This window comes from Copadichromis virginalis, linkage group LG12 (genome assembly GCF_057382275.1).
Source record: "Copadichromis virginalis isolate Kocher_CV1m ecotype Utaka linkage group LG12, C_Virginalis_male_GT1.1, whole genome shotgun sequence".
NCBI classification, from domain to species: Eukaryota; Metazoa; Chordata; class Actinopteri; order Cichliformes; family Cichlidae; genus Copadichromis; species Copadichromis virginalis.
This window is the reverse complement of record NC_140629.1, coordinates 37,973,078-37,996,973: the sequence shown is the minus strand read 5'-3', so window position 1 is coordinate 37,996,973 and position 23,896 is coordinate 37,973,078. Positions and strand designations below refer to the sequence as shown.

Here is a 23,896-nt window from a genome sequence, read left to right as displayed (position 1 = left end):
GCAGCGGCAGAGTGTGCAAAGTTTGCAGTGAAAGTATGAGAGACCCGACCTTCTAAAGAGAGCCCCACTTGACTCCACTCACTCTGTGCAAGTGGCATGTATGATGATTGTGTAAAAAATTTAAATCTAACAATCTGACACCAAGATAAAAAAGAAAGATGAAGAAAAAAGAGAAAAGAGGAGAAATGAAAGCAATCGAAGCAACAAATCAGTGAGTTAGGCACATAACAATTAAATCTAATGGTAAATAGTCTATCCTTAAATGTTGGGGACACTTGAATATTAGAGCTTCCTGTAGCACGACATTATTTCTTTTCTTTATTCTGACTTTGACTTAGCTAACAGAGCATCCTGTGTGATGTGACTGAGCATGCAATCTTTCTGTTGGTGTCAGATTATTTGTAACATAATGATGATGAACACAGTGATGAACCCACCGCATCCCTCTGTGGGTTTTTCCGAGATCCTAACAGAGTCTACAACAGCCACTGTATGTAAGTGGATAAAAAGCCAAACCATTGTTCTGATTATAGAGCTAAAGTTAGAAGTGCGAGTGATGTATTGACACGTATTGATATGTGAAACTTCTCCCGCCTTAAAATTCAGTTACAACAATACATGATTTTGTACATATTTGAACAGTTTATATTTTTGTTGATGTTAAAGAATAACATAAATGAAATAAAGACAAGTGGGAGCGTTTTTTAAGGGCTTGAATGGAACTGAAAGATAGCTGGATAACTAACTGACATAATCTTTATCCATAGAGCTCAAGGCTGTACAAATCAGGGCTGGATTGGATTCGGGCCTATTCACATTAACGTCATGTCAGCTTTAGTTCCTGTGGGTAACTTTGTCTTGGCCATTGCAATAACATCAGGAAACCAGTAGGTGGAGCTCAGCATATGCAATTCTCACTGAAACTGAACTGGAGTTTAAATCTCATTGGGAAGGAAAGTGGCCTGGTTCTTGTATAGTGATTTTCAACACTGGTACTCAGAGCACTTTATACAGCATGTCTCATTCACCCGTTCATATGAGTTTTTTTTAGTTTTACGTTTAAACGCTTTCTGTCTAACATTCACATTTAAATGCATCGAGCAACTCGAGGATCAGTATCTTACCCAAGGGTACTTTGGCATGCAGAGTGGATCAGCAAGGGATTTAACTACCACCCTTGCAGTTAGTAGATGACCTACTCTAGGCCCTGAACCTCAGCCATTCTGAAAGTAAACGATTGTCCTTCAAATTATGCTGTATAGTAGTATAGTATAGTATAATGTATAGTCTAAATGAAATAATCTTCTGCAAAATCCATAAGAGGTTTGTTTGTCTCCTCTTCTCCACACCTGGCCTGGCAGCCCCATTTGTGTGGGAGATTGCATCACCTACAGTCTTTTGTGAGGCTCATCATGTTGTTATGGCTTCTCACCTTTATCAGACATATTCTTATTTCAACCTAAGATGTTTGGTTGTTGACCCTCATCTTTGTGAACTGAGATAATGGTTGCAGGTTGGGCAAGCCGCATGAGAATGAAGAAACCATAAGCTTGCTTTTCAACAAGTACAATTAATCAGACAGTTTCAGGCAATCATTGCAACCTGCACAACTTTGCCATTTGTTTATAGTTTATATCTTTGTTCAGCTGTTGGGGGGAGGGGGGTCCCTTTTTTTGCACTTTTTAAACTAAACCTCTTCCATGCATGAGAAAAAAGAAGATTAGAATAAACAAAGTTATGAGAGTCCCGTTGGTTATGTTACACAACAAAATTGTCTTTTGTTTGAGAAAAAAACTCAAGTTTTTTATTTACAGGTCAATTATTTCATATTATTTGTTTGTAGCCAAACATGTAATATTTTAGTTTATGGTATAAATAATTTTAAACCTGCTGTAAGATATAATTTGCAGGCCCAGGCACTAATTTCATTTTAATTCAACTGATTTTTTTAGTTACTGTATTCACATATCAGTTGTTTTGTTCCATCAAGTTACAGGATGTAAAGATTCAAAGTAATCTGACTAAAATAACACAGTTACAAAAATAAAACAAACATAAAATCATTATTTTCCAGATTTTGAATGAGGGGGAGATTGAGGCTCAAGAGTTGGCAGTTCGTCTTATAATCGGAAGGTTGCTGGTTCGAGCCCCAGCTCCGACAGTCTCGGTCGTTGTGTCCATAATGACCAAGACTGTCAAGACACTTCGCCCGTTGCCTACTGGTGGTGGTCAGAGGGCAGGGTGGCTGTGGCTACAATGTAGCTTGCCATCACCGAGTAGCGGTTTTTGATACGGGCGACACGGGCGTTTTCCCGGGGTGGGGCAGAATGATATGACAGAAAATCATATCATATGCAATAACTTTGCAACACAACAAATCAGCTTGTCAAAACATAGCACAGAGAGCACACAATGACAGAGATGGTGAAAATAAAGGAAATCTCCTGTCAATTATGGAACTACGAGCAAAGCACGATCCTGCTGTAAGGAAAAAAATGACAAGTCAGAGAAATGTCACATACCTTGGACATGCTACACAAAATGAAATAATGGATTGCCTGGCTGAAATGGGCCTTTCCTCAATAATTAGTGAAGTTACACAAAGTGAGGCTTTTATTATAATGGTGGATGTAACCAAAGACCTCAGTAAGAAGGACCAGATGTCTTTTGTAATAACATATTATTATAAAGGGTCAGTGTGTGGGTGCTTCCTCAACTCTAAAGCTGCAGAGCATCTGGATGCTGCTATAAATACTGCAGAAGTATGGGCCTGACTACAGAAACCACCTTGTGGTTTAACACTAACCTTGTAAATGTTGGGGCCTCAGTAATGAGTGGAAAGAACACAGGTGTGCAGGCACGCGTTAAATTTTATGCCCCATTAGCTTTTTATGTTTGCTTTAATGCACATTGTTTAAGTTTAGTATTAGTTCACAGTGTGAAATGCATTCCTGAAGCAGACTGTTTTTTTTTTTCTTTTTTCCAATAGCTTTATGTTTTTGTTTCTGGTACCAAAAGTGGCCAGAGGTACAAAGGGAAAATATTTAAGGTCCACCTAGAGAGTTACAAAGGCTGATAGAAACACAGTGGGTATGAAGGTACAATGCTTACACAACAGTGAGGGACAGACTACCTGCCATTGTACGTCTGCTGAAAGAGTTATCTGAGGAAGGGAATGGTGACAGAACTGTAGAGACAAGAGGTCTGTTAGCCTAAATACATCTAAATGTTGTCTTCTTATAACTTTGTTTTGTGTTTGGTGAGGTCAAACATCTGTCTGATATTTTGCCATCCCCACAGCTCAGTTTAGTCACAGCTGTTATTGACGCTCTTGTTGAAACACTGGTGGTAACACTGGTGATGCATCTCCAGGCCGTCACGTCACACCAAGCTCTGGCTTAGAGCCTACTATATTTCCACTCCAGTAGTTCAAAGACAGATCAGCACAGACAAGGAATCATTTCAAACTGGTACATTCCTCCAATCACTGACATGCTTCGGTCTGAGAGAAGAGAAGATTATCATCAGGAAACTGTTATTATGAAAGGTATACAAGCTTTAAATCTAAATTTTTTCCATTTTCTGCACAGTACACACACAGCAACATCAACAACCGGAAATACAGATTCCCCAACTAACATGAATTCTTGAAAAAAAAAAGAGCGACTGTAAAACATAAACACAAGTTTATTAGAGCTTATCATGAGCCGTATAAGGAGCTGTTTCGTGAACTATTCAAACCGTGCAAAATAGCACTTCCATTACCGTGACCTGCGTCATGTGAGCACAGCTTTTCAGTGCTCACATCTTCTTTAAGGAACACGACGAGTGACAACCGACTCAGCAGTTTGGGGGCATTAAGCACTGAGGCAAGAAGGGCTAGAGCCATGAACCTTGATGATTTTGTGGATGCTTTTAGATATGAAAATGATGGAGCAAAACTGTTTTGAATAAATGTGATGCCAAAAGATGGTTTTGTTTTGCACCAGTAAACACGTAGCATTGAAACCCGTGAAGGTCTCTGTGTGGGGTTTGAAATTTCAAAGTCGTATTTCCAGTGAAATAACTACTGATCAAAGTGATGGTAGAATTTGTTTTCTATATTATTCACAGGTATTTGATCCTGACAGATCACTGTTGCATCTCAGGGCCAACACATAGACAGACAACAGTTCACAGTCTTACATGATCCAACACGTGTCTGTCTTTCCTGATCAAGTTTACTCTTAAAGTGAACTCCATTCTTGGAGAGGGAATCTTAAGCTGCTTGTGCTCAGCTCTGCTGAGAATCATTAAAGCGGTGGTTGGGACTTCTAGTCAATCAAATAATCGATTAAAAACAGATTATTATGGATTTCAAAATCTTATTTGGTTTTCATTAGGAGTGCAACGATACTCGTGTAGATATTGAACCGTTAGATACAGTGCTTTGGGTTCGGTACGCATATGTATCGAACAATACAACATTTTTTGTTTATTTTATCAACTTGTCTTCTGATGATGCTGTCTGTGTTGAGAGCTCAGTGGATCTGCGTTCGACTACTCCGCCTAGGCTGCACTGTCGAGCGCAGATCCACTGAGCGCAGCGCAAGCTAGCAAGACAGAAGCTAAGCTCGCTGCAAGATGGCAAATTGAACCTCCCCCACCCTCATTCAGATCTGGCGTTTGGAACTATTTTCATATGAAGCATGACCCTGAAGGTAAGCGCATCATGGACAAAAGTAAAACAGTATGTCGGATGTGCCATGCAATGCTCAATTTGTGGGAACTAGTGCGTTAGCGCAGTTAGCTTGTTAACGTGTTCACGCAGTCCAGTCCCACACACGGGTGATCCGTGGTAGGTCGTTAATGGAGATTTGCCACGTTTTGGCGTTAATGTCATTTTAACGAGATTAACGCTGACAGCACTAGTGGGAACACAACGAATATGACTGCACATTTACTCCGACATCATCCTAGTGCAAAGACAAGTGGAAGCATACAAAAACAACAAGCAGCATGCTACAAACTTTACCCGAGTCATTTAGACAGCCGTTAGCACAGGATTCTCCTTATGGGGACCTGATATGTTTAATATGCTGCTGAGAATATAGCCCAGAAGAAGCGTATAGTGTAGCTTTTATTTTGGAAAGAGACATTTCTCTGTAATAAACTCTCTTTTCCAAAGATGAGTGATTTCTCCATCAGATAGATTTAGTATTTTGTTGTTTCAGCAACATTAAATTTAAAAACTGTACAAAATATATATTTATAATTTTAATAAATGACAAATTAAAAAAGCATGAACAATTTTTTTGTATCGAAAGAATATCGAACTGTGACACCAAAGTATTGAACCGAACTGTGAATTTTGTGTATCGTTGCACCCCTAGTTTTCATATATAACTTTTTTCAGTGAAATAAACTTTAATAGCAGGAAATTAACTGCATATAATTCTTTTCTTTCACTCCTTTCCCTCGTATTTTTCAGGTAACCTATATTTCACAAAATCATAATACAACTGTAAAAATTCTGTTTCTGCTGTGCCACCCCAATATTTTTAGTTGCCCCCATATGGTTAAGCCTATAAAAAAATTGTGGGGGCCCCCTGCAACAGATCCGTTGGGTAAAGCGTAATTTATTGTCCACTGTCAATAATTTATTATTCTCTTTTTACTTTTTTATTAAACACTGTGTGTGCACCAGGTCATTTTAATCCCACTTTATAATCTGTTATACTGTGCTATTTATATTACTGTTCCATTTTTCTTTCATTTATAGTTTTTGTAAATTATATCATTTTATTAGTCATTTTAAAAATGTATACATTGTTTATTTTTGCATTTTAATTTAACTCTTTTGTTTTTGTAATATTGCCAAAATGGTTACAGTGTATCTTACTGAATTATATACCACTGGAGAAGTTTGTTGTATGTTGTGTTTAACTTGGATTTTAGCCGTTGTCATAAAGGACTTTCCCAACTTTGGGGCAAATAAAGTATACATTGTGTTTTCTTCGTACAATATTCATGCGATTGTGAACTGTGCATTCATTAAGTCAGTATAGCTTCGCTGGTTGAGGTCACGGGGCTATTAATGAGCGGCAGCTGTCCCACCCAGGGTTAGATAATCCAGTCTGGGACCAGGCTGTGACTTCAGGCTGACGTGCCGCTCCAGCCCAGCCCATCCTGCGATGCAGCGCCGCTGACGCTGTCCGCTCCGCAGTCTGTCGGTGAGAAAACAAGCCTCGCTCCTCCACAGCTGCACATGCGTTTCACCGAGAACAACACCACCGCCGACCCCGGAGACGAGGTTAGTGCATTAAATTGTGATTTTTGTTGTTTTCTTTTGTGAGCGATTTGGTTAGAGGTGCGGAGGGAAAAGGGCTCCGCTCAGCAGCATCGCGTCGGAGGCAGAAAAATGATGCCTAGCTCGATCAGATCGGGAGGGACGGAGGCTCGGCTTTCAGACGATGGTCACCCTCAAACCGCTGTGTCGTGTTAGAAGACGCCTTGTTTTTACGATTAAATGACGGTTTCAGTGGATGGATGTGCCCGTTTGCCTTCTGACGTGATAAACAAAGATTTATTTTAATCGCAGCAGCACAAAGGCAGCGTGGTAACGGTCTAACACATCATCCATGTTCGATCATCTATCCGCGGCTTCAGGGGGGCCTTGGGCTCCGGAGTGAAGGGCGCGATGTTCGGTAATAAACTGCGACTGCTCGGGATCATCTGCACTGGTGACACCAGCGGCCTGCACCGTGCCATCACCATATTGATCCCTTATTAGTAGAAACAACAGGGATACGCGAGCAGCGTCAGCTTAGTAAGATTGTAAAGGGATGACTTCCGTCAAAGATTTACAAAATAAAAGCTTGGCTGAATCGAAGAACTATAAACGTGTGCAGCAAACACTATTAAAAGGCAGGATGTGTGTATAGGATGGATCAAGAGACAAAAATACAATAAATAAAAATATAAAGAAAACAGGATCAGTTCAACTGATAGAAATATGAAGTTTGTATTTTTGAAAAGGAAATGTACCGTACCATGTAAGTTTAAAAAAAAAAAAAATCTGTGTTTTTGTTTTGTTCAGATCCATTATTAAAAGGTTCAAGACAGTAAATTCTTGAAGCTAAATAGGTGAAAACCTTGCAAATGCTCAGAACTGCAGTAAACATAAATTACACGGAACTAAAACTTGATTTTTATCTACGTTTGATCTGATATGTGATGGATGGATCCATTTTTGCCATAGACCCTACTGAGGTTGGTTACTGATACTCAGAACAAGGCTACATATCCTTAGTATTGATCTGCCCATCCCTACTATGCATCAGAGGTAATGTAGAACACAAGGAAATGGGAGATCTAAAATGTTATCGATGCACTGATCTGAGATTTGGATCAGATGTCCGCTGGACGCTGACTCAAAAAGACAAGCCAATCTGGTTGTCAGAGCATCGATGGGAAAAAAGAGGCAAAAAATGAAGTAAACTGTAAATATGTTTTTCAAAACACTCAAGTAACCATAGTGGATTCAGTTTTATAGAGTTGCTCTACTGTAGCATGCTCTCTGAGGATTTTATTTTTTAAGGCTTCTTCCTATTGCTGCTTTTTTTTGTGGATTGTTGTTGATCTGTTGAGGTACATTACATTACATTATGCGACATGGTGGGGATGCAGATAACTCGTTTGAAAGGCATTGTTGTGTCACGGTCACATTAATGTATAAGTTTTACCAACTAAAATATTACATAATGAAAGAAAATGCCATAAAGTGACGACACTGATCATTCTCTCAGGGATCACTGTGTGATGTCTTGGTGACATCTTTTCTATTTTGTGGTGTTTTGTTTAACAGGTCAGTTGTTATTTGATTCAGTGATTAACTGAATACTTGTTTTGGACTCCAGATGTTTTGTCTGCATTGTTTATGCAATAATAAGTCATGCAAGATGTTAATACACCAGGTGGTCTGCTTGTCCTGGTGCTCTTTTAGATAACCTGATAATCTCAGGAGGGAAGCAGCGGAAGGGAGAAAGCTCAGCGTGTCTTATGTAATTTATTTTTTCTGCCTTGCTTTCTAATCTCCAGAACCTGAATCCATTTGTTTACAGCTAGCTGTCAGCTTTATGCAGCCCTACTGACCTCTGCAGTTCTCTGTCTCACTTATACTCTCTATTTTCTTTGTTTTTATCAGTATTGTATTTAAAAGAAACTTTTGTTTATTTTGTAGCCTGTACTGTTGTGGGATTACTACGCTCTTCCTGTGGGGCACAGATGATTTTCCTTTTAGGATTATAGCTGTAGTAGTAACAGTTAGACTTAGAAGGCTGTGGTAGAGCTTGTTGCAGGAGCTGTGCTCACATTTTTATTAGTAGTACTAATAATAAAATTAGATACTCGTAAGAAATTTTAAAATACATTTTTTTTCCTGCTGGTTGCGTACATTGATTCAGGTTAGGTACTCCATTAGAGATTATAGAAGTAGATACACAAATATGCAGAACCTGAAATAAAATGTAACAATTTTCTCATGATGAAAGCACTGAAGAGTATTACGACTGCCACTGTTTTTAAAACATTACCCGAACTGCCCTTACATCCTGCTGCAGCGAAATTTACTGAACTCACTGATTAAAGACAGAAAGAGATCAAGGAAGAGCCGTGAAGATCAGCAGGCTTAGGCTGATGCTTATAGCGTCAGAGTATTAACCTAAGTCAACCCAAGGGCCCAAACCGTGTCATTACACTCATACTGGGGTGCAGCTATAGAATCAACATAAGTTTTACAATAGCAGTGTGTTTATCTGCTGTTCTTTAAGTTGCACAATATGTTAAAATGTTCCAACTGGCCATTTCCAGCCCATCAACAGGTGATTGTGTAAGCTCTGATTGCTGATAAATATGTTGTGGTGGATATGCTTTTTATTCTAAAGTCACGTGTTTCCAGAACTCTGAATTTTGGGATTCAAATTGGTTGTTTTGTCTTATGTAAAGTTGTTGTTGACTGTCAGAGCAGCTCACACTGTTCACAGTGAAAGCCACTTAAAGCAGCAGCGTGTTAGCAAAGCATGAATCTGTGCCGACTCTGTCTGCGTCACCAGTCAGTGTGAAGGAGGACCTGTGACCGCTGAGCTAATCGTCATGGCATTACAGGACTAAAGCCTCAGCGTACTGGTCATTTCTCGAAACTGGCGGATTCACTGAGTCAGGGCGATGTGCCTCCTCTCGCTGTTCAGCTGCCTGTCCTCATCTTCAAGTGTGTGTGTGTGTGTGTGTGTGTGTGTGTCTCTTGTTATGTAACTGAAGGCCTGCTGAGGCCGGATGTGAATAGTTTCTGTGTGTGTGTGTGTGCACATGTGTGGCTTTCCTATGTGTTAGTGTGTGCTGTGATTTGAGCTATGCTAAGTATGTAAAAAAACATGCACAGACTTGACGCCCGTTTCCCAGCGTGTAATCGAGTTTTCCTGAATAGAGGATTTCAGCACTCTGTTATCTGCAGCTGCACTCAGCCACACAAATGCTTGTTTTGGAGACTCTCCAGTTTGTAAAGAACAAAGTTAGTTTTCAAAAACATAATTTGGAAACCTTTTCAAGCCATGCCAGCATCTCCCAGTCATCTCTTACTGAGCTTCTTTAGCTCATGTTTGTGTAACTCCGTGTTCAGAGTAGACTGTGCTGTTCTTGCTTATTAAGATCTGCAACCATAACATATAATAATTGGCCTCTCTAAATTTTGTCTGTTTGCAGCTTGAAATGTATATCTAGAGTTGTGAGGTATATTTCTCGTAAAAATTGTTGCTTAAAATCAGAATCCATTGTTTTAGAGTGAATCTGTGACAGTAAGCTTGTAACTGAGGTATTTATCCCCCAACAACTCAGCATTTAAAGTCAAGGAAACGTGTTAAGAACTTGATTCTTCACGGCTGATCAGCCGAGGCCGCGTGTAGCCTCTGCAGGCCTGTGGTGGTTTGGCCTGGAAATGAACCTCCTTGTGATTTTGATGCAACATCTCTGTTAGGGCTTTTGCAAGTGTTCTGCTGATCAGGGTCTTTTTTGTTTAAAGCCTTTGGCTTCCCAGGAAAAGGGCAATACTCAAATTAACAAAGTGCATTGACTAAAGTACTATAATTTAGTAATATCTGAGGCAGATTTATGACTCCACACAGTTGCATATTGGTAGTGAACTGGGCTTTTGGAGCCAGAAGTGACCATAACTTGACCAGAGGGTGGACGGCTAAGCTGTCAGCCAATGCTAACAAGCTATGTTAGCAAGTTGCAAACATCAAGTTTACTAATTTTCAGATCAATCTAGTAGGAATGAGTTATAAAAAACAATCCTGTGTTCAGTAAATACAAAGGGGGAAATTAACTAAGCTGTTTTTAGTACCAGGCTGTAAACGTACTTTTTAAAGCTGTAAAATCAGACATTTTAACACAGGAGTCTGGTGGGATGATTTTCAGAGCCAGCCTCAAGTGGCCGTTAGAAGAACTGCAGTTTTTGGCGTTTATGCTTCAGCTTGGTTATTTTGGCACTTGGGAGCAATGTACAACTCTACAAACCTTTATTTTTTTCACATTGCTTTAATTTCAGTTAATTAAACTATTAGCTCCAACTTGGCTCAGATTAGTCGGTATTGTTTAAAGTACAGGAAAAAGTTGAACAGGTCTGTGTGTCGCTGATAGTCTTCAGGGGAAAAAGGAATCATGCAAGATTGGAATCAGCAGCATCATTAAAAAAATCTCTGATCTAATTATGCAACTAATAATAAAATACGCACGTCTTACTTTGAAGCACATTTTACTGATAGTGTTTTTACGCTGAGAAGTCCTTTTTAGTCTTCATAAACCACTGACTGTGTGAAATGACTTATTTAAGTAAAACTATGAAACAGAATCACACAGCCGGCCGTGGAAGGAAAGCAAAGCAGAACCAGCACAAAGTGTAAGGACACGGCCACAGTCGGTGTCAGAAAGGAAAATGGCTGTGCACGTCGGATATGCATCTTTCCCTTTTGAAATTTTTGAGTCGAACGCATCAACACAAGCACATGCGATCGTGCACCCACACAGCTTTTGCCCTCCAGCTTATTATGGCAGTTTTGTTCCTTTCATGTCTCTCGGCCTGCAATGCTTCGCTGATTTAAAGGCACCCAGACGGCTGTTTGGGAGAGTTGTGAGTTTGTGTGCGTGTGTTTATTGCTGAAGCAGATGAATGTTGCCCGCCCTGCATGCTGATTTGTCTGACTGTGAAAGAGCTGCTGGGACACCATCAGAGTACTATGGACATTTTCACTGTGCTGCTGAGAAGAATGGGAGGGTGACATGTAAGCAAAATCATTCAGTGTGAGGGCGGCAAGACTGTCTTAGCTTATGTGACAAAAATCTCAGCATTTTCCTTTTAACTACATTTGATTTTTTTTAAAGCGCTTGAGAGAAGCAATGCGTTAATCAACTTTTTCCCACTCTTATATAATATCAATAGGTTGGCTCTGGATATCTGCTGATGTGGATTACTTATGTTTAAGGATTGATTTTAAACTTTACTTTCCTAACTTTGTAAAATCAAATTGAGTAAATCTAAACTGTTACGTCACAACTGTTAAACTCAAAATATTGCAAGAAAGAAAGGAAAAGTTGTTGGTGTTTCAGGGACGACCTCTGACCTCTGCGCTATGTTAGCATTGAGGAAGCTCCTGCTTCTGCTGCAACAACATTTGTCTTAGTTAATAAAGAACAACAGTTGTGTGGCAGGTTGCAGAACACAGGGGGGGAATGGAAAGGGAACCTTTTTTGCCGGCTGTTCTAAATGAGTCCAAAAGCAATTGGCAAGGTGATCACAAACCAGGAGACGCACAACAAGGACTACAGGAACTATTGAGCAGGGAAGCACGCAGCTCTGAGAGACGACACTACAATGAGTAAGGGGAGACTGGGACAATATATACACGAGGCCGTGGGAAATACAGCGGGAACTAATCAGGGATAACGAGACAAGGGAAGATAAACTCAATACAAGACACAGGCGACCAAAACTACCAAAATAAAACTGGAAGTAACCAATAAAAATGACTGAACACAGAGATGGAGACTCAACAGGAGACACAGGGAAGCTGGGGGTAAACGCAAACTCCAGGAATGAAAAATCAAAGAAGTACAACAGAAAGAAGACTGCAAGAGGAGGTGAGGGTAAAACCTGAGAATAGAAACACCAAGCAAACCAAGAAACATATAGAAAATGTAAATAAACAAAACTCAAAGCCACCTTGACAAATAAAGCTGACTGGCTTGTTATCAGAATCAGAATCAGAATCAGAATACTTTATTGATCCCTGGGGGAAATTATTTTTTGTTACAGTGCTCCATTTTAAACCAACATTAAGACAAGACAGACAATACGCTAACTAAGAATAGTACAATATATACATATATATACATACATACATACATAAGTCACTTATAAATAAATATTTGGAAAAGAAACGTGTAGTTGTAGCAGCAAACAGTGTGTTAAGTGGATGCGTTGTACAGGGAGATGGCCACAGGCAGGAATGATTTCCTGTGTCGTTCAGTGGTGCTTTTCGGTAATCTCAGTCTCTCACTGAACGAGCTCCTGTGACTGACCAACATGTCATGGAGTGGGTGGGAGGTGTTATCCAACATTGTCTTTATCTTGGACAGCATCCGCCTCTCCGACACCACCTTGAGGGAGTCCAGCTCCATCCCCACAACATTGCTGGCCTTACGGATCAGTTTATTAAGTCTGTTGGCATCTGCGACCCTCAGCCTGCTCCCCCAGCATGCAACAGCATAGAGGATCGCACTGGCCACAACAGACTCATAGAAAATCCTCAGCATTTTCTGGCAGATGTTGAAGGACCTCAGTCGCCTCAAAAAATAGAGACGACTCTGGCCCTTCCTGTAAAGTGCTGTGGTGTTTTTAGCCCAGTCCAGTTTATTGTCAATGTGTACTCCAAGGTATTTATAGTCCTCCACAATGTCCACACTGACCCCCTGGATTGAAACAGGGGTCAAGTGTTTCCTGGTCTTCCTGAAGTCCACGATCAGTTCCTTGGTCTTTGCCACGTTGAGCTGCAGATGATTCTGCTCACACCACGTGACAAAGGAGTCGACCACAGCCCGGTACTCTGTCTCATCATCCCTGCTGATGCATCCAACCACCGCAGAGTCATCAGAAAACTTCTGAAGATGGAGGTCTCTGTTCAGTGGCTGAAGTCTGTGGTGTAGAGGGTGAAGAGGAAGGGGGAGAGGACAGTCCCCTGTGGTGCCCCTGTGTTGCTAATCACCTTGTCAGACACACACTGTGGGAGACGTACATATTGTGGTCTTCCTGTCAGGTAATCAACAATCCAGGACACCAGAGAAGCATCCACCTGCATCGCTGCTAACTTATCACCCAGGAGGGTCGGCCTGATGGTGTTGAAAGCACTGGAAAAGTCAAAAAACATGACCCTCACAGTGCTCGCCGGCTGGTCCAGATGGGTGTAGATCAGAACTAGATCAGAATACCTTATTCAGCTTTTTGAGTCAGGACCAGACAGATATGTGATCCAGATGGAGGCTCAGAGCGAAGTGAAGTAAAACCACAGTTAAAGTTTTAAAAACATTCATTAAAGTTAATTCTTCTGGTTCTACTTACAAGTTTATCTTATACATTTTTCTTACTGGCAGTGAATCGATTGTTGGCCACGCAAAATAAAAGCACTGCTGGATTGTAATAGGTGATCTCAGTGAAACCATATACAGTCAGTGTCAGTTGGATACGGAAGGGAAGAGAGAGATTGAAGGGAAGGGAGATTATGAGAGAGGCAGAAGTAAAGGAAAGATGCGTTACACTGCAGTGCAATATGGAGGCGAAGCAGAAAGGGTAGCCGAGCAGGGATTTGGTGCAAGTGAAGTGGGGAGGGGGATAAATGAGAGAAAGCAATAACGTGTCAGAAGAAGATGGGGAACAGAGTGAGAGGTGTTTGGATGTGGACCAGAGGAGGAGGAGAGGAGCAAGAAGGACAAAGTCAGCACAGTGTGAGGAGGAGGTCGAGAGGAACGGAGGTGAGATGGCTGGAAGCAGAACTGCAGCGCTGCATTTTCAAACATGCTTTGCAAGTCATACTGATGAAACCTGGTGTCATGTTCACAGCTGGTTACATCTGTGTTTGACACGTCACGGTGTCACGTGTTGTTCATGCAGACTCATGCTCACGCTGTCAGGCTTTGTGGGAACTTAAATACCTGTAATGACAAGTCTTTGAAGTAATCTGTGGCTCAACCTGTTCAATATAACAACCAGCAAAAATCCCACCTGCACTTAATCATTTTCTGAGGGTGTGTTTGTGAGAAAAGCAGTTACTTAAAATAAAAGAGAGTTTCCTGTGTCATGTGACACACGGTGAAGATCTTTGTCTGCTATCTTATCTGCAAAAAAGGATAAAATATCCTCATCTGGACACGTTTGAATTCAGTATGGTGATGGTTTTTGTCAGGTTAGATAAAACTGAATAGGTTGGTCATTAAAACAAGATATTTGTCACGTGGCACAATAATCATTATATTTAATGATCCTCGAGTGGTTAGGCAGCGGGGAGGGAAACCTCTTTAACTCTGTGAGAAAACCGGTGTTTCTGTTTCATGTATTGAAATTTAATGTGTTGTTTTATGGGCAATAAATTGCATTTTTAATTGAAAGTTAGGAGCGATTAGCAGCCAGAAGTGCACTGATGTGCTGTAATTCTTAGTGCAGGTATCACTTTTCTTCATCTGTTCAGAGATGTGCATATCTCGGTTATCATGAGCAGTTACTGTCACCTCTATCAGCTCAATTTCAATTCAGTTCAGTTTTATTTATATAGCAGCAAATCATAACAACCATTTCCTCAAGGCGCTTTGTATTGTAAATTAAAGGTGCTACAATGATAAAGGCATTTGAATGTGACTGGAGTAGCAGAGGGATGACTGCATTTTATTTGATTTACAGATTGATGGATTCCTCTATTACAGCAGCAGAAGTAATAAACAATACTATGCTCAATACAGCAGAATAGTGCCATAAAATAGAGTAAATATCTCAAAAGGAACCACATAAAAAAAAAGAAGAAAAAAAAATTAAAAGAGCAAAAAGCTCAATAAAATGCAGTGATGCTTAGTAGAAATAGAATAGAGCTGAAGCAATAATAAATTTGGCTATAAAGGCCGTCATGCTGGGGATTCTGTGATAAAGCAGTAAAGAGGAGTCCTGTGGGACAGCAACACCTTATGTTTGTGGCAGTGGCGCTAAACATACAGGATCAATAGGACGACCGATTTTTGCTGTGTCAACAGGTAGCATCCCCCCCACCCCCCACCCCTCAGTTGCATGTAGTGCAGTGAACTCTGCTAAATAGATCAATAGATGGTGAATCAAATCAAAAACATGTGGAATATGAATTGAAACAATGCAATTATTCAGAAATCTCAAACTTTTTTTTTACAGTAGAAAGTAGACACGGTGAGACGTATCGTGGCAGCGACACGACTCAGAAAAATGTGCAGCATCCCGTCTTTATCAAAGGTTTACAAATGACAGCATTCTGTTTTTATGCTCTATTTTCAGTGTCCTGTTTTTTTTTTAACTGGGGTTGTATGTATGATTAGCTCTCTTGAGTTATTATGGATGAGACTGAAACATCATCCACAGTCTGTGTATCCTCATAACTTTTATGGTCTCTTGAATACTTTGTGGTCCCCTTATTGGAGAATTGGCATCACAAGCAAAACATTGTTTCTTAAACAATGGAATTAAATCAAAGGTTGTGCATGTTAACATCAGTGCAAGCTTAAACTGACAACACAGGTGTAAAACTGAGCCCGTGCAGTCCCCCCCGGCCTTTATTCCAGCACCAGTCGAGCCGCAGATAAGATGGATGTGATTATTTGTTAGAACAGTAGAGCCCCTTGTTATCCTTCTCTCATACATGTATAATGCTCTAGTTTTGAGTTAGTATGGTAGGATTTCATGACAGTTTGAGTTTTGGTACACATCCTTCTTTGTGTTTTTGTTCCCGGCAGCTGGTTGGACTTGGTGGAATGTTTCCACGCTGAATATGTGACTCAGTGTACTGTGACTGGGTCACTTCCTGCTTGTTTTCTATTTTTCTCCTTTTAGTTATCTGTGTGGATGTTTTACATATTCTTTCTTCCTGAGTAGCAGATAAACCTTTTGTTACTTGTCGAGTTCAGCGCAGCGGTAAAACGGCCTCAAAGTTCCAAGAACCCATCAAGGTTGTTTAGTTGCAGCATTCCTCGCTTTTAGCTCTTCCCGTCTTTTTGTCTGGCTCTATTTTGCTTTGTGACGGCGAATGTGTGCAACAGACAAAAGAATCCATTCAGTCGCTCTGCAGAGAGAAACACTGATTGATAACTCGGCACCAAGACAGCTACAGACTGTTGCAGGAGATGAGAGCGAAGCAGGGACTGTCTGAAAAAGAGAAACATTTGTTTTCTGTGACAGTGTTTGTTTTTGTTTGTTTGTTTGTTTGTTTTCCACAACGAGCCAACAAATCATAGATGCAGGATGTGTAACATGTAATGCAATCGTGCTGTTGGTTGTTGGTAAGTTTAGTTAGTTTTCTTGGCTGTATGTGGATCTCTGATGGCGTTTGGCGGGATGGTCCAAAGAAACTGATCGTATACATTCATCTATGAATTTTCTAATGTTTAATAGAAATTCCGTTTACGAAGGAAAAAACAAATTAGTCCTTATTTTGGAGCAAATTCAACTTTTCAACATGTTTTTTTTTTTCTTTTTTTTGTTTGTTTGTTTGTTTTTTCTTTATCGGACCTGACTGGTGATTCTACACATGTAGTTCTTAGTAACTGCAGTAAAACTACAGCTATGGTTGCTTTCCCATTCATTTAAATTGGCTGCAGAGGCAGTACAGGTATAGGTGGTGTACAGCAGCTCCTTTCAGTTCATTCTTTGTACCGTTTTGTATGAGCAGGGTGCTTTATTTTCAATTGTTCTGCATCCTCCAGCCATTTAATTATACTTCTAAGACATTAAATTATTCATTTAATACGTTTTTTCTTTCTTAAAAAATATATGTATATTTTGTGTGTGTGTGTGTGTGTGTGTGTGTGTGTGTGTGTGTGTGTGTGTGTGTGTGTGTGTGTATATATACTAAAGATGTGAATTTGAGTTTGTTTTTACGTTTTTAAGCAGTTTTGATACAGGCCAGTTTAAATTCGACGTTTTATTATTTTTTCTGAATCTGCCTGAATCTGTTGTCTGTCTTGACTTCTTCACTGAAACAAGTTGTCACCTGCTTGTGTTTTATTGCAATAAATATGTGTCTGGCTGTGCGTGGACTTCATCCATCATCATAATTGCTGTTGCGTCTGGCTGTGCTGTCTCTGCCCGTCGAGGGTGTGCCGTCACTCGGATGCACCCCTCCTGGGCTTAGACTCATTCCTGGAAGTACAGCCCCGATGATTTAAGAGGGAGGATGTCCTTTGTTACAGCTTTGCTTTCCTTTTCCTCTCGTGTTTCATAAATAGGTCAGTTTCCCACCCTAGTTAGCATCTAAGCTATGCTGTTAATGCTTTCAGAGGAACCCATTAACGACGTAGTTGTGGAGAAGGATAATAATGGAATTGATTTTTTTTTAACAAGAACCTTTTACTAATCCGTAGTTATCAGAGTGTCAGAGACCAAAAATCGTCTTTTTTTTGTTCTCCATCGTTATCACATTATTGATTAACTGTTTCATGGCGAAAAAACCTCTAAAAATACGGCAGTACAGCTCCTTCCTCACACGATCCTGAGTGTTTGTCACGGTACTGGGTCACGGACTCAGTGCTTTGTGTTTATTGGTGATTCTAGCTATAATTATGGTTTTCTGCTAATGTTACGTCTTTAGTCCTTGGGTTGTGGTTTCTGTTTTGTATCATCTCTGCGGTTCAAGTTCCTGTGTTTCCACGTCTTAGTGTCTAGTCTGCGTCTTAGTTTCCTGTTTTACTTTGGTAGTCCTTGTCCCATGGTTATGGTTTCAGTTCTGCCTCCCCGTGTCTCGTCATTATCCCAGCAGTGTTTCCCTCCTGTCTCCCATTCCCTGATTACACCAGTATGTATTTAAGCCCTGTGTTTTTCCCTGCCCGTTGTCGTGTCCTCTGCGTTAGTTGTGTATTCATCAGTCCATGGGTGTAACTTTGTGCTGAACATTGGGGGGGGGGATCAAGATCTCTGTCTAAATAAATAAATCTGGGTAAATTCCCAGATGATTAAACATGCAGCTATTTAGCTCGTAATACCTGAAATGAGTAAAGAAAATCAACAGCCTACTTATGCAAGATAATTCATCGTTTTATTGGGGGGGTTATAATGGCTGTGTCTGATTATTGTGGGGGTCATAACTCCCCTAACCCCCCTGGAAATTACGCCCCTGCCTCAGTCGTCATGTTTTGTCAGGTTATGTCACGCCACGTCATGAACTCCTAGTTTCGATCATCCTTCCTAGTTTGAATGTTGTTTTTTTGTTTCTAGTGCTCGTCTTGTGTTTCTTTTTCATTTGCTGCCGGTGAATAAAAACTGTCGCCTTGAGTTAAATATTCCGTCTTGAGTCCTGCGCGTGGGTCCAACCACTGCCTGCCACACAGCTCACGGTGACAGTGTTACTGTCAAAGCGGGCAGTTGTTTCTTTAAGCCACCATTCAATTTATTTGACTTGTCTTTAATTCCTATTTTATTACAGTAAATATCAGGGATGCTGTTGAGTTTTATCCAGTCTGAACACTGAAACATGATCATGAAGTTACAGGAAGTCTTTGGTGCCCTCAGCAGATTTGGCATTTAGTTATGTTTACTCTGCTGCAGGACTTTGGTTAGGTCTCAGTACTAAAAGGCAACTATGTTCGTCAGCAAATTTACCTGTTGGAACGTTTAGCTAAATGATGCTAAAACACTGCACAGTATAGGAAAATAGCACTGTGGGTATAAAATGCTGTGAATCTGAAGGTGCTGTGTTTATTTTGTCTTGTGTATTTTCAGGCTCATGACAGATTTGGAGACTAGTTGAGTGAATAAAAACACTAACAATCCGATGCTGCTGATTTCAGAATGATATTCTGGTCTCCTCATCAGGTTTAACGGGGTTTAGACTGTTTAAGCATCAACAGTAGGACGTCCTGAGAGAGCTCGACCTTTCTGGATGAATTCAGGTTCTTATGTAAGCAGGTATTGTGTTGGAAGTAAAGAGAGACGAAGAAAAGAAATACTTTCTCATGCTGCCCCTCGTGGAGCAGGGCTCTGATTGGGTGGCATTGTAGCTAGGGTTTCTGATGTTGCATGGGAAATGGATTTCGATTGGCCAAACACAGCCTCTTTGTTCTTCTTAACCCGTTATCTGATCAGATGTGCTGCAATCTGGTAATAACACAGAATTCAGTCATGCTGCTGCTGCTGCTGCTGTTGTTGTTGTTGGCTTGTGTGAGGCTGGTTGTGCATGTTTTCTTAAGAAAAGTGTGCAGAAGCTTTCTCTGCACTGTATTGTGCTCTTTGTTGCAAAGGCTGCATAAAGGCTGATCAGTTTTAGATTAACTTTTTCACTTGTAGGACCGTTATTTATATTTGTCGGGGTGGAACTGTTGCAGTTATGTAACTGCATGGGTATGGGTGCCCCATAGAAATGCCAAAAAGATAAATGTGGTGGTTAATGCAGCATAATGGGCATTCACTGGACGTATTCACTGTTCACTCTGTCATTTCTGCGTGTGCCTGAATAGCTGAATAGCTTGGCAGCCTGCATACATTTGTCAATCTCTTAAGAGGCAGTTTTGAGACAAGCGTCACACAGCGCCGTTTCATTGCTGCTGATTGATGTAGCATAAATATCACGCTGTAGATTTAAAAAGGCTTAACTTGTGGGTCTGTGCCTAGATGTCTTCACAACCTAGCTGTTGATACTTCAATTTTTAAATGATTTTCATAAAGACACATGCATTAAATTAATGTAAGAAATTTTATATCATTTGCTTTTAACTGATTCTGTCAGTTTAAAACAAATTTCCACAGTAAATTGGATTTGCAAAAAATTAATTGCTGTATGAATGAAAGGTGAAACGTGGCTTGTAGTGAAAAATGCTTTGACATAATGTTTTTCCTCATAGCTGTTTTGTCAGTATCAGTCATCCCTGCAAACACTTTAATCCTCAGATTGTCTTTATTAATCATCAAAAGGAAACATATTTGTCACAGTTTTTCAGAAATTGATATCTGTAAAATCACTAAAGGATCGAGGAAAGCAGTGAGACTGTGGACTGTCATCTTGCACAGTCAAAGCAGATGATGTCACACTCGGTTACCTGGCTCATGAGGTGACGGTTATAAACAACAACCAGGATGTTGTGTGAAAAGTCCCCGGTGAACACAGCAGAGAGGCCAAGTGTGTTTGTGTTGCAAAGCAATAGATAATGGTTATTATTTGATTTTATTTTTGGTTTAACAGGCAGAGGCCCCTTTGACCAGTTAAATATAAACGCTCTTTAAGCTCACGTAAAAGTAGCTATTCAGTGTTTTAAGATAATGAGCAGCTTTTATTTTCCTTAGCATGAACTCTGATGTGAAAACTACAGTAAGCTACAATCAAAATCTCACTGGTGAAAGTCCAACAAGTGTCTTTAATCAAATTATGTTTATCACAAATTAAACGTGAAGAATAATGTGATTTCACCACCACCCAAACAGAATCTGTCTGCATGCAGTTCATATATTTCACCACAATCTTTGCTGGTTTCTTGCAAGTTGCAGACGATCAATAACAGCTGCAGCAGGCAGGGGTGAGTCTAAAGAGGGACACGGCGGTTTTTACTAATTATTTTGCACCTTTTAGATTATTAAACAGAAAATGTAATAGAAGTACAATTATTGCTTCAGCTACTCAGCAGTATGTAAAAGGAGTTTAGTTTTGTTCAGAGACTAGATTAACCCACAAAGTTGGCGACAGTGGGAAGGAAGAACTCCCTTTTTAACAGGAAGAAATCTGGGAAAAACCAGGCTTAGAAGACTGATATATTTCATCACCGCTGCTTTCAGCAGTGAAATCCTGTTGTTATATGATGAACGCCCGCCTCCAAAGCAGACAACCCCAACTAAACCTGAGACCCTCCATCTTTTTGTTTTTAGAACTGAACAGGCTTCTTGTTTGAGAGATGAAATGTCTTCACACACGTGCAGAAGTCCAGGCACCGTCTTTTTCACACTCTTAGGAGTAGAAAAGAGATTCCTCACATGAATAGATCAATACTCACATGGGCTGCTCTCCTAAAGTTCATCATCTTCACAAGAATTCACAGCAACAGGTGATATGAACGAGACAGCTGTCTAATCTGAAGACACATTACAGTCTCGCCTACCTAACCCTGCAGATTATCTCATAAAACCAACTGGCTTTCCCTAACCTCGCCTGGAGTCTTTAACAGCGCATAGAGTCATTAATGTGACTCTGCTAACAGGAACCAGTGACAGCCTCAGATACATTGAAGGCTTCTTGGACCTGATACGTATATTATATGCAGAGATATGTGGAGTCTCGGAAGAAAGGAGCAGATTCTATGATGTTGTATACTTCACTTACCTTTCTGTTCCACATGAGCGTTTGTATTCAACACTTAAAGAGAATACGCTGCAAGAAGATTAGACTTATTCTTTGGTGGTTTGTTGCGTCAGGTGTCTTTGTGTCGTCTCTGTTATGTAACAACAGGACATCATGTTGCTAAGCGTAGTAGTAATGAGATGTCAGGCTTCTGATTCTTACCACACAAACAAAACAAAATGCACTTTTCTGTTTGAAACGCACATAAAAGTGCATGATGAGTGTGTTTCATACGATACGCCGATTGAAAATCGTTCTTATATTAGTCCGTCAAGAAAAGGAAAATTACATGAAACTGTTTATGATAAAATGAAAAGCTGTGACGATTTTTAGTGCTGTAATGGTTTAGTTTAGGCTTTGGTTCAGAGCGGCAGCTAAGAAACATCTTATTCTCTGTTTCAGTCGCTACAATTAATTTATGGCAAGTAGTCACAAAACAGGTATTTTTAATTAATGATGCCCTAAACAAACAACCGATGGTTTATATTTTCTGTCAGTCAGCTTCTTCTGATGGTCTGCGATTATAACTCGATTCAGTATCCTCGCTGTGATTTTTAAATGCAGTGAGGTGAACGTGGGCTCAGATCTTGGTCCATGTTGTTTGTTTACTTTGCTGTTTAATCCAGGAGGAATTTAAAGGCTTTTCCATCCTTCGCTATCACATGAAAGACAACTTCCACCCAGGCAGGTGCAGGTTCACATTCACTGTGGGGGGTTTTCACACCGTGACGAACAATAGTTTCCTTCCTGCTATAATTTATCAGTTCAAGATACTTTTTTTTTTTTTGTGCCTGTCCTGTTTGGCTCTTTTGCCATCAGAATTGTTGTCTAAAGGCAAAGAAAGATGCCCAACGGATTTACTTTACCAAACTGACCATCCCAGCCTTGCCGTAATGGTCCATTTGATTCACCTTTTATTGTTTATTTTATTTTCACTTACTGAATACGGGACAGACTTGACTGGGGGAAAGAAGGGGAGAAAGAAAGAGGGAAAGAGAAACAGCTGAGAAGAGGGACGGGGGAGAAGGGCAAAAGACAAAAACCAACAGAACGGGCAGAGGGAAAAAAAAAGTTCAAGATACTAAAAAAGAAAAGTCAGAAAATGTCATGATTTATACCTGCAGCACAGGTTAGTGGGAACCCATCACTTCTTTGTTCACAGCTTTGAGATAAATAGGTTGAGCTCCACTTGAGGTGAAATCCGAGTCCATCCCGACAGCAAATACCTCTGTTTAAAAGGTCAGATATCAAGAGAAGCATCACAGTTATTGCAGTGCCACCAAGTAAACCTGTCGCACAGTGCGAACACGTAGCTGTAGAGCTGCTGTGTGTCTTTGCCTCCATCGTGATCGTGACGCTCTCACCAGCATTTATATCTTCATCTTCTTATCCATGCAACTGTTAGCAGTGCAGCTTTCCAATATGCTAAAATGTGGCTTTTGCTTTTATCTTCAGATCTGATTTCCCACTTTTTTAGTCACAGGCGCACTTAATCTGAGATTGCGTACAGTACATATCAGTCTGGACTACACAAAGGATAGAAAGGTGGTTTATGAAGCATTTCTACATAACTTGAGTAGAAAAATCCTATAAACAAATGATGGAGAAGCTTCCCAGCGTCTGAAATGATAAAGAGCATTAAAGCCTGTGTGAAATGTTGTTACTGCAAATAGAGCTGCATTTTACTTCCTCTGGGGAGGAAGTGGGAATCTGATGGAAAAATGACTTTCAGTGTATTTATTCACCTCAGTGCGGTGAGAATAGCATGAGGAAATACATCATTTTTGTGTAAATTTTCTGTAACGACACCTAATTTGGGAGTTACATGTATTGACATATAAAGACACCTTTATCTATAAAGTTTCATCAGCACGAACGCTGCTGGGCTGTAATTGAAAAATGACAGACTTGATGGAGTGCAAGGTAGTGCATACTTACCTGCAAACAAAAGCAAAGTAATATTTTTTTCCTTATTTGAAGATAAATTGCATGCTAGGTAAATGTGTGTTTGCACCAACAAATACAATCTGACAGCAAGAAGATGTGAGGGCCTCGTGGAGATTTGATCGTTTGAGGGGCAAGAGAAGGATGAAGGCTCAATCCTGTGTCTGTTATTTAGGGTGTGATGTGAATAAGGATGAGATCATAGTCCTGTTTAAGAGTCAGCTGTTTGGTGTGTTACTGGCTCTCACTGTTTCCACTGCATGTGTTTCTCTACAGCTACTGAAGCTGTTTTAATAGGATTACTTTACATTACTACAGTTTAT

At 40.2% G+C, this 23,896-nt stretch overlaps 1 protein-coding gene across 6 annotated transcripts in view; it reads left to right on the top strand.

Moving 5' to 3' along the window:
* Positions 1-4,601: 4,601 nt before the first annotated feature.
* Positions 4,602-23,896, top strand: part of rusc2 (RUN and SH3 domain containing 2) — a 44,116-nt gene continuing 24,821 nt past the window's right edge. For 5 of the 6 annotated variants that reach the window (XM_085476421.1, XM_085476423.1, XM_085476422.1 and 2 more), the window contains exons 1-2: positions 4,602-4,700; positions 6,101-6,292. The gene's annotated coding sequence lies outside the window, so the exon portion shown is untranslated. Of the gene's footprint in view, positions 4,701-6,100; positions 6,293-16,534; positions 16,594-23,896 lie in introns of those variants that run through there. The other variant, XM_085476419.1, reaches the window with a different exon arrangement.